At 38.3% G+C, this 11,408-nt stretch overlaps 1 protein-coding gene across 1 annotated transcript in view; it reads left to right on the top strand.

The window, feature by feature from the left end:
• The first annotated feature begins 2 nt into the window (after positions 1-2).
• The window catches only part of zgc:162331 (uncharacterized protein LOC793007 homolog), a 37,433-nt gene continuing 26,027 nt past the window's right edge, over positions 3-11,408 (top strand). The window contains exon 1 of the mRNA XM_042403628.1: positions 3-78. The gene's annotated coding sequence lies outside the window, so the exon portion shown is untranslated. The remainder of the gene's footprint in view (positions 79-11,408) is intronic.

Genomic DNA, 11,408 nt, shown 5'->3' with positions numbered 1-11,408 from the left:
GCGTGAAGTTCTGCTTTGGCTGTGCGCTTTTACGCACAGACCGCGAACGGTGACCGGACCTGTGTGTGTCTCTGTGAGGTGAGTGGATTTGCCTGAACTTTCCGTCAAATCTGAATTTTACTTAAACCGTGTCTGACTCTCGTACCATGCACTACTCCGGAAACCCCTCTCTCTCTCTCTTCCTCTGTGTGTTTGATGTTGTTTGAAGCGTCAGGTAAGGCTGCCGGCACATTTATGAGGCTGGATAGGTATGCTAATTAACCACAGCTTTGCCCCCACCCTCTGGTTGTGTCACATCCAATCAGGGTTGAGTAAAGTTTGCATAAGGGTGTGGGTGTGTGCGTGTGCATGGGTCTAGTAGTCAGAACAGAACTTTTTTTCAAGAACTTTTCAACAAGCATATTAGGGGTAAGAGGGGAAAACTGTGGACATAATAAAATATTAGAATATCAGGGATGCTAGATAAAAATGGAAGTCCGCAGAGATAAATTAGAAAGACAGACAGGATAATTTTACAGAATACTTGAGGATTGATGAAAAGGAAGCATTACAGGACACAACAGCAGATAAAAATGACCATATCGACCATACAGCATGCTATAGGGCTATATAGGGCTTTATATGTGTGTATGACCAATTTTTTGTTACATGATTAATTAATGATGAATTAAATTAATTCGTTTCATTTAATCATTTGGTTTAAAATCATATAATCCTAAAAAAGAAAAGTTATCAATATAGCACATTTTATACTCAAAGGCAATTCAAAGTGCAAAAATGCATTAAAAACAGCATAAAAACATTGAACTGATAACCACGCTCAGAGTAACACACAAGGATCACAGGGGTCCAGGATGAGAACCACTTAGTCAGGCTGCAGTCACACACTGCTCTCTAGAGGACCCAGAATGTCTGTGCAAGCAGGTATGTTTCTCAGATAGAAACCTGGTGGAGAACTACTCCAAATAGGACTTGTGACATGACACACTATAGGAACAAATTTCACCACTAAAACAGAGTTATTAATTAGAAAATGTACCATACAAGCACAACATATACTGATATTATGAAACTAGATTTTAACTCCAGAATATGGAGTTAATAATGCAGGTGTTGCTTTAAGGCTCCTATCATTTTAATTCATAATGTGCATTAGTGGTTCAAACAGTATTAACAAGAACATTTGCAGTCGGTTGTCAATTAAATAATAAGAAATTATTTCTTGCATTGTTTGAGCCTTTGGGCCCCCTGAGGGATCAGTTGCCTGCTTTGCCCAGTTGGTAATCCAGTCTCATCATCACTGGCTTCTTTTTTCTTTTAGCAATGCAAGCAGCATGGCTCTTGGGATGGCAATGCCAGTCGGTTGGTCCACCATTTTGGCCACCATGAGGTTGACATTTATGGTTTTGAGTGAAATGTCTCAACAACTATTGGACAGATTTATTACCATGAAATTTGGTACAGACATCCATGTCCACCTCAGGATGAACTGTGATAACTTTGGTGATTCCTTAACTTACCATCTAGCCTCATCATCAGCTCAAAGTTTTAATTGGTCCATGATCAAATACCTGCAATCAAATTACATTCTCATCAGTTTCAGCTGTGCTTGCTAGGTGCTAAATTATTGATGTTAGCATGCTAAAACACTAAACTAAGATGGCGAACATGGTAAACACTATCTGCTAAACATCAACATGTTAGTGTTGCCTTTGTGATCATGTTAGCATTTAGAGTAACTCTTTACTTTAAGTCCCCTTGTTTAGCATTTATAAGTAGTATATACACATTTATTAAATGGTTTGTAACCCACTATAATGTCGTTATTAATAGATATAAAGACATTCTAAGGGTCAACATTTATAACTTCTCCTCTGAAGGTATAATTCATATTTTCACATTATTACAACTGTGTTTTGCTAAATTGTCATAATTTGTTTATACACCAGCCTCCACTTATGGATGTCCTGAGGAGGAGTGAATCTTTACATCACTTCATTTTCCATGTTTGCACTTATCATAAAGTTCACTACAGGTCAATAAAGTGATATTTTCTTGCCAGGAACGACCTCAGTCAGAAATTACAAAACACCTTGAATGCACCGGGCTGATTTAAGGAATGAAGGCCATGAATTATGTGGCCTTTAAACTCACCAATTAACCAAATAGCTTTTCCTGCATTGTGTAATGAGGATTAATTCTTAGCTTCTCGTCCAGCAAACAAAACCCTGGCTGACTGGTGAAAGCAAGGAGACATTTAAGGGGATTATCCACTCAATCTGTTGAGATGTTTGAAAGTGGAGAAGTGAGATTTACCACAATAATGACATGTGAATGACAGAAATTTTCTATTTTAATGTTATTGAGTTTTTTAAAAAAATGTTTAGATTAAACCTCAAAAGTTGTCAATCAGTGAAATAGGTCTTTTTTAAACATTTCTGTAAATCAACAGACACACTTGATCAATTAAAAACACCAGAGTCAATTATTATCTACACACACACACAAACACACACACACACACACTGGTATGGATATAACTTATAGAGATGTATCTACAAGTTACGTCAATTTTGGTGCGTGTGTTTCTCCTCTTCGTGGGACCTTTGAGGTTACATAACCCAATCAGTGCTAGCTAATTCTCTCTAAACCTCTTTTAGACTTAAACTGTGTTAAACTTTATCAATGGTTTCACACCTCACACAGTTTCCAATGTGTGTGTGATCCTGGGCAGTGCTAAAACATTCTCACATGTGATTGTGTCACTAAACAGGCTTCAAAAAGTGCAGTAGATGTGCACATCCAATAAAATTCAAACAGGTGCTGGACCAAAGAAACAATATACGAAAAAAAGATGAAAATCCGCACATTGTAGCTCCCTTAGATGCAGTTTAATAAGACATCTAATTCACACAGGGCAGTGCTAAAGCATTCTCACATGTGATTGTGTCACTGGACAGGCTCTCATCATCAGAGAAGTCGTCACAGGACTTTAAGTGAACAGCCCGTTGCATTTTTCTAAATATGTATATCAGCAAGACTGAATAAAAATAATCATTTTTCAGCAAGAACTGATCACTCCGTCTGCTGTCACACACTAACAGTGTTTGTCTTAACTCACCAAATTAATAAGTGGAAGTCACACCAGGCTTCCTGTAGGCTGACAACTGCCTGCAGTGCATCTCAGCAGGAGAAGTTGGTAATTCCATCATTTGGCGAGTCCTTTAGTTCCTCCCTCTGGTTTTGATTGGATAAGAGGCTGGCTGTGGTGCCACTGCCTCTTGTTTGTGTTGCCTGTCTATTAGTCCGCAGGGCTATGATTGCTGCCAGACACTCATGAGAATGCTTGTTTTATGTTCATATATGATGATCTAAATGCTGCTTCAGTGCTATAGTCAGTATAAATCCAACCCTCTATAGTCCAAAAATGCACTAAAAATAATGCATACAGTACGCTGTAAGCTACCATCTTTTCATATGAACCCTTTGTAAAACCCTGGTTTGCCGGATGAGGAGCTGTCCAGCCTGCTGTGGTGCTGAATACTGTATCAGCAGCTTGTTTTCCTTCACCCATATGTTAGTTCAAGTCAAATGTATTTTTGGCTTAAGTCACCAGTGTCAGTCACAGCTGGTGTTTGCTCTGTCACAATGCCAATGGCTCCATGTCATGTGGAGACACTGAACCACACAGTCAAGGTGCATAAGGGAGTGGAGATCAAGCTGCAATACTACCTAAGAACCACAAGATGGAGATGTATGCCTTCCCGGGGTTTGAGTTAAGAGCTGAAATGTGCTGCTTTCACATCCAATATGTAAATACTGAACAAGCTTTAGTTAATACCAGCATCCAGCCTCCTCTCTGTCTGAACTGAAAGAGGATGTATTTTAATTCAATTAATTTGTGTTAGACTGTGGTTGTATAAATGTACACTGCTGAGACAAGCGTCCTAATGGAGAAATTGAAAAACTGCATGTTGTAACAGTAACCATTCATTTGAGATGACAGAAGGATTTTAAAAGTATTTAGTCCTTGGTTTAGGTTTTTTAGTGTTTCTTCAAACATTTATTTGATTTGGTGTGTTTTACCTCGTCAAGGTCAGAGATGTTTTTTTAAAATCATTTTTAGGCTTTTTAGCACTCTGTTGGTCGCCTTTGCTGTTACTAATGGAAGAGGGGGAAGGCATTTCCCTCTGGATTACAGCTTAGTGAAAGACCTGAAATGTAAATAGAAATGTAGTGGCAGATTGCAGCAAACTCTGACCTCAGATTAGGACACAGGAGTCACATCCAAAACCCATATGACACACACATAATCATAAGCAGACGCAAAGCACACGCACACACACCAAAATATAAATCCATCTCTGTCTGCCAGTTCCCCAAACACACACACACACACACACAACTTTTAATCTTTTAGATAGACAGATAGACAGATAGATAGATAGATAGATAGATAGATAGATAGATAGATAGATAGATAGATAGATAGATTAAATTCTGATTCACATTAATGCTTTTTTAACACCAATTATTTCCTTGATTTCAATATAAAATGGTTAAAATACGCTGCAATTTTAAAATTTCAAAGGTGAAATTTGAAGTGAATTCCTAGTGTAAGCTTTATATATTCAGGTGCCTTCCTGCTGCTGCACTCTCATTGACCTTTCTTGGAACAATATTGACTAATCACTTTCTTACTGGTTGCAGCCAGGTCCTGCAGCGCAGTTTAAACGGAAGATCAGTCAAGCTACAGGGGTCCCAAAGTCTCCCAGACTCTTAGAGTGTCACTGTGCATTTACGTGTTTATCTGTCTGACTTCTGATTTCTAATCTGCCATCGCTGCTCGCCTCCCAAATTAACCTCAAAGCTGCAGGGAGTCACCCAAAGCTCGGATGTTCACTTAAATCCTCAGAGTGCAGATTTACAACCAGTTCACTGTTTCTGTCTGAGGAGTTGAGCAGAGATCTGCATGTACGTAAACCAAACCATATGCGGATTACAGTTTGTTAAAGTTTCTCTGGTTCAGATTTTTCTTTCCTTATTTTCTTCATGTTTCATTATTTTATACATCTCTCTTCAGCTGCTGTGATGGCCCATTGTCCCCACACAGATCAATAACTTCATCTTATTTCATCTCTCATATTTACCTCAGTGATGGAGGAGCAGCGTTTTGAAATTCTCAACATCTCCAAGTCAATCAACCGGTGTGTGTGGTATTTTCTTCCTTAAAAAGTCATTTTTATTCCCTTCAAACAAATGCATAATTATCTGTAAGAAACATGTTTTCCCACCAATACTACCACACATCAAGCACTACAAACCAAACACTTCCATTAGTGCTCAAAGACACTCCAGCAGAGGTTGCTTCTGGAGGATTATTCCCCAGCTGGTCCAAGGATTTCAACCAGCCACCTCCCAGTCCTGATCCAACCTCCTTGCCCTTCAAATCCCCTTCCGTCTTGTTTGACCCCTGCTTTCCCTCTCTGGGGTCAGATGTGGTTTGTCACAGCAGGAATCAATCAGAAGCCCCTAAGAAGTTCAAGACACCACCGGTGCTCACAGGAAAAAAAAAAAGAAAAGAAACACTTCAGCAAATGTAAAGTACTTTCACTGCAGTAAAGCAGGAGAAGCATCAATCCAATCAGTGAAGATTTTTCAATCTGCAGAACCCGACTGTGCTGTGAGAGTTGTTTACTGATGGTATGATGGTGTTGTGGCTGCGAGAGCTGAGTTGTATGCAGGGCACATGTACTGAAAGTTTTGAGTCGACTTAGTTTGGGAGCAGATGGGTCTAGAGAAGCAAGAGGCATGAGGCCAACGGAGTGAGATTGAACAACAGATTCTAATAATAAGTATGGAAGATGAAATTACTCATAAAGGTTTGCTTGAAGAAAGAGTTTTTAAATTGTTATCTTAGGTTTGTAAGCTTGCACATTTAAGTACTGTTAAACAATAGTCAATTAAATAGTTTATAAGGAGGAGCTGAAAGACACTAAAACCCTCCGTAGAGCTGTCATCACTACGAGAGACTCCTTTCACATTTGGTGTGGTCATTTGATCCTTTATTAATATAAAAAATATTGATTAGTGCTGCTTTTTTTGGAAATCAATTAATAAACTTGCAAAATAGAGTTTTAGGAGACATAAACCTGAATGTTAAGACTTTCAAGCCCATACCTGAATACACACACTTTTAGAACTGAGTTTACAAGTGCAAACATAAATCTAACAGCTTACATGTATAAAACTCTATTTTCAAGAACACCTTTAAGAAAGATTTCATATTCTATAGATATGTAAAACTGTTTGTGGATACCAGTTGTACATAGCACAAATACCTTTATCACCATGTTTTGTTTCCTTTGTCACAGAGGTTCAGATGAAGTCATGTTTTTGTTTGTCACATCTTATGTCTAAGATTTCAAGAAAAACTTTAATTGAATCATTTCTTTGGATTGTTATGACAATCTGAATGTGGGATTTCCACCATTAGAACATGTTTATTTGTTATGCCATGTGAGCACAGTGCTAACAGCACATATTGATCCATTAAACTCAGTATATGTTTGTTGTGTTTGCCTGCAAAGTAAAATCATGGATCATTTCTGACAAGCAAAACAAATTTTTTAACTCACACATGCTTTTCCAGAAACAGCGTGTACCAAAGTGTTTTAATGAAATAGTGTCGATGGAATAAACACAATTAAAGTTTTCCAGGCGATGGAGAGAGTATCAAACTGACAGCCAATCAGATCTGCCTTCTGTTCATCGCTGCCTCATTATTCCCTGATTTCTCATAAGGATTTCTTCAGATCTCCATCATTTGAGCCGCTGCCACAGATTACTTGAACCCCCCTGTGAAATGCTGTCGTGTCCTTCATTTACCTCTGTGATCCTATTTCCATATTAAGCTCTGGTTATTGGCTTTTTAAATGTTGCTGTGCTCCACACACACAAACGCAGAGAAACGTAAATATCCAAACTTCCAAAGTGTCACAGTATAACATGTGCAAATACATGCAGATCATATACATGGGTTCAGACTCTGCATACACACAGTGTCTGCATCAGTATGTGTGTTTGCATGTGTGCATGAACAGAGAAGCTAGGGGGAGAGAGAGAGAATTGCATACACACATACACACATAGATGACTGTGTGAAAAGTCTGAGTGTGTGTTGGTGTGTTGTGTTTTTCTATTATATAACAGTATTTAATGTGCTCTAAGATATCGTATTAGGGATTAGGTTGATAGTGACAGAGTTGCAGATTGCCACTGCCTCTATTTGGTTGTTTGTGTGTGTGCACAGACAGACGTCTAATGTTCAATACTTCTCATACTAACCACACTTTACACGCACATAGTGTTATTATTCATCAAAACAGAGTGAGCCTGTGTTTCCTCTGTCTGGCTGATAAGTAGAAGAGGACTATCTGTCTTTTTTATGCAGTGATGTTTTTTTCAGACATCAGAATTTTAAATTATTAGAACATTTTCCAGACGGCTGTATACAGAATAAGTCATTCATAGTTCCCCAGGCTCGCCTTTTTTTCTTTCAATTTTAAACAAAAGAGGAGTAATTAATTTCCTTTACACCATCTCCAAACTGTGAAAGCTGGTTTTGATATTCTAGCGGGCTAGCGATAGCAGCTGTGCAAGTACAGCAGCGACATGGAGTATGGCTTACATTTCAGTATGTACATATTAAAGCTGCTCTAGTCAATATTTTCACTTTAACAGGTGTTAAAACAAATGATTATCTGTAAAGTTAAAGCTGTCACAAACTCACAGAACATTATCACACAACTCTGCAGTTCACTTCAGCTCTACAGAAAGTTTTTAGCGTCTTTCAGCTCATTGTTTTGGTTTGACAGCCCGCAACTTCTCTTGTTTGGTTCAGTGTCACAACTCAGTTAAACTTCAGTAAAAAATAAATTCTAAAAAACTCACTGTACACTACCTGCCAGGGACCAAACTGGAGACAAAATTAGCAACTAGCTGGTGAACAAAATGGAGCATTTAGCAGCTACATTACAGCTATTTAGCCATGTATTTCTGTCAGAAGATGGTGGAGGGCAAAACAGAGAGTGAAAAGGAGAGTGAATGTTGAACATACATTTGTACGGTGGCCAGAAACACCACTTCAAATGAATGCTAATGTTACTTTGCATCTGCTGGATGTGTAAGAATTCAACTGTTTTATATGTTGTGATTACAGCTTGTTCTGCTGCCCCCAAGTGGTCAAAAACTGTGCTTTAAACAGTTAAACTGCATTTTGTAAAACTACAGCTTTTTATTTTTCTTGTTGCAGTTTTAATGCAAAAACTGTCATGGTAAGTTGTCCCACCAGATCAGATCACTCATGCTGTGCTGACTATTTTATTGCAGAGACTCGTGTTACAGTAAATGCACAATTTAAAAAAAAACAAACCTTAGTTTCACGTTCCAGTTGAACGAAGAATGAAGAGTGACGGCCCGGGTACAAATGTGAATTTCATCCGTCTCATCCATTTCTGCTTGGCTGCCTCCTTAATCCTCATAATCCTTCTCACAAGTGCTATCCACTCCAGCTATTGGTAGGACGCATTAACACACACAGACCTGCTGGCAGACACTGTTGTCTCAAAAGTGTGAATGGCATCATGAATATCTGTCAACACCAGTTGCTTTCTGTTTCCCTTTCTCATGTCTGACATTCACTCAACCTTCCTGTTTTGTGCCGTAAAGCAGTCCAGCTCATTTCCTTTGATGATCTAATTTGTTTGCACTTGATATACATATAGTATGTTTTATATTTAATGTGGTTATGGTTTATTAATGTTAAAAATGCTGCAAGTAGCATATTAAGGACGCTATATATTATTGATTCTTGACGTTTACTCTGTATGCAGGCTTTATAGTAAATACTTGTAATTGATATCTGATCAAACTGTGAAAGATGTGAAAAGTTTGAAATATGTCAAACATAAGAAAAATAAAACCAAGTACTTGAGATAATACAGTAGATATACTTAAGACAGTTATACTGTACAGTTAGACAGTTATACAAGTACCGACTGAGTGATGAACTTAGGTAATAATTCATTTCACCTAACTGGATGGAAGCTCCTTGTATTCTGCCATTTTACTATAATTTCCACAATAGTAAACCACATTCTTGCTGAACAATAGTCAGTCATCATATTGGTAGAAAAAGCCCAAGTATGGTATACTTAAGGCTGGGTTTATATTCATGAGTCCAAACAACTCAGTGCATATTGTATATATGAGGTAAGCTTGTTACTGTGTACAAAATCCCATAATGTCTGAGCTGTACCTCATTCAGCCACATCACCATCATAACAACAGTTAAGAACATCCTCATGAGCAATATGGCTTTTACATAATACATACATGTATGCTGTCGAAGGAGTGAATGTCAAATTAGTGCATACAAGAAAATAAGAAAAAAGCAGAGTAGGAACAGAATGAAATCATGTATCAACATCCATTTTCCATGTTTCTGATCCCTGTGTACCTGACAAAGAGCCAATTCAGGCTAGAAATACACTTTTCCTAATGTAAAAAAATGCACACAATCCCACAATTAAAGCATGTCTTTAACCAGTCAGATTGTGTGATTTCAACTCCTGAATTGAAGTTGGGCGTTTCATGTGATATAGGCTGAATAAGCATCAAAACCAAGCCTATAATAGGCTTTAATATAATAAAATACTTGATATTATACAGGAATTAAGTTTAGAGACTGGACAAGTTCAGTCAATCAGTTGACTGTCTTAAGGCTTTTAACTTGCATAAGATATGTAGTGGTTGTTCATTGAAAGCTGCATTATAGTTTTGTTGTGTTTTATGTTTTTTTTTGGCCAGCTGGGTGTAGTGGAGGAAGCTGAAAACACATCACCAGAAAAGCAAAGCAACAAGCTAAAAGAGACTAAAAAGCTCTGTAGAGTTGAGGGGAACAGCAGAGTTGGGCAATAATTCCCTCTGTGTCAGACACTTCAATGTCTTTCTTTCACATTACACTGAATATATAAATAAGTGCATCTTTAAAGTTCAGTTTTTATACCCAGAAATCATGTAACTTGATGCCGAGGAATTACATTCCCCCTTCACACAGTAGCTGGTGGTGGATTTGGTGTTTGGCTGAGATTTTCACTGGAAAGAGCGTTCACTTATCACTATCTATAATGAAGTTCTGTATTTTGCTCCAACATTTCAATTTGTCACTTCATGTGCATTAAGAGCATTTCCCAGCATTAATTAAACCCTGACACTTGAAACCACTGTCTCTGTTCCAGCCTCATTTTCTGATTTACACTGATAGGACGGTGTATTTTTACCATAAAAACGTTGCCTAGTGCAGCTATAATTTGATGGCTTAAAATAAAGTCTTGGATCAGTCGTTTGAAGCCTTTCCTGTGTCCACTTTGGCAAAGCTGTGGCTGTAAATAATGTAGTTTGCTGCAGCAGAGCCCTCTGCGTCCCCGTTTACTGGCCGAACATTTGATAGATGGCAGTTTTCTCAGGCTAAAAGCGCCGGATCTCACTTCATCTGTCTTTCTTTTCCAATCTCTCGCTGTCTTTCCTTCTCTCTCTGATTGTTTTCCTCCCGATCTCATGTCATCGCTCACTCTGTCTGCCCCTCTCTCACTCCTTAATCGCTCTCCAGCTCTGCCTCTTTTCCTTTCTCTCGCTATCCTTCTCTCCTATTTTTGGTCCCACATGCATCAATTATTCATGTCTTTGCATGGACTTTCTGACTAGAGAGCTATCAACAAGAGCTATCAAGTTGATATTACACCTGAGCATCTACCTGTAACACGCACAGTCCCACATGAGGATGCATGCACACGCACATACAGCTACAACACACACACACACACTCAGAGACACAGGGGAAGATACAGTAGGCAGGTACTACAGTCACGTTTTTCATCACATGGATGGAAGTGAAAAATACCAGAGATTCACAAACAGTCATGTTGAATTTATTAAGCACCAGAGAAACTCTTTACACTCAAGGTTGTCTGTGTCAGCTATCAGTTTATAATCAGTGACTGTGGGAGAAGTCACCCTGATAATTATATGACAATGGGGGCAAACATTCATCTGACTTGAGAGTATTTTGTGGGAAAGCTACATGGTAGATAAGTATGAAGAAAGGGCAAATGATAATGGAAGACTAGCAAATGCATATTTTCTGAGTTCAGCTTGTGCTACAAGAAATTAGTGCAAACACATCAGATTGTGAGCAGAGTGAAATTTGTGGGTTGGCTGGCAGTGAAAGCAAATATGTTAATTAGCTCTTTAAAACATAATTTAAAAGGAGTTTATAATGCATTCTAAATACAGGCCAGACTGTCATTCTGCCTTTAAATTAACTCTTTAATAATAAAGGGGTTTGT

Source organism: Thunnus maccoyii, chromosome 23, assembly GCF_910596095.1.
Source record: "Thunnus maccoyii chromosome 23, fThuMac1.1, whole genome shotgun sequence".
Classification (NCBI taxonomy): Eukaryota; Metazoa; Chordata; class Actinopteri; order Scombriformes; family Scombridae; genus Thunnus; species Thunnus maccoyii.
This window is presented reverse-complemented; position numbering and strand designations above follow the sequence as displayed.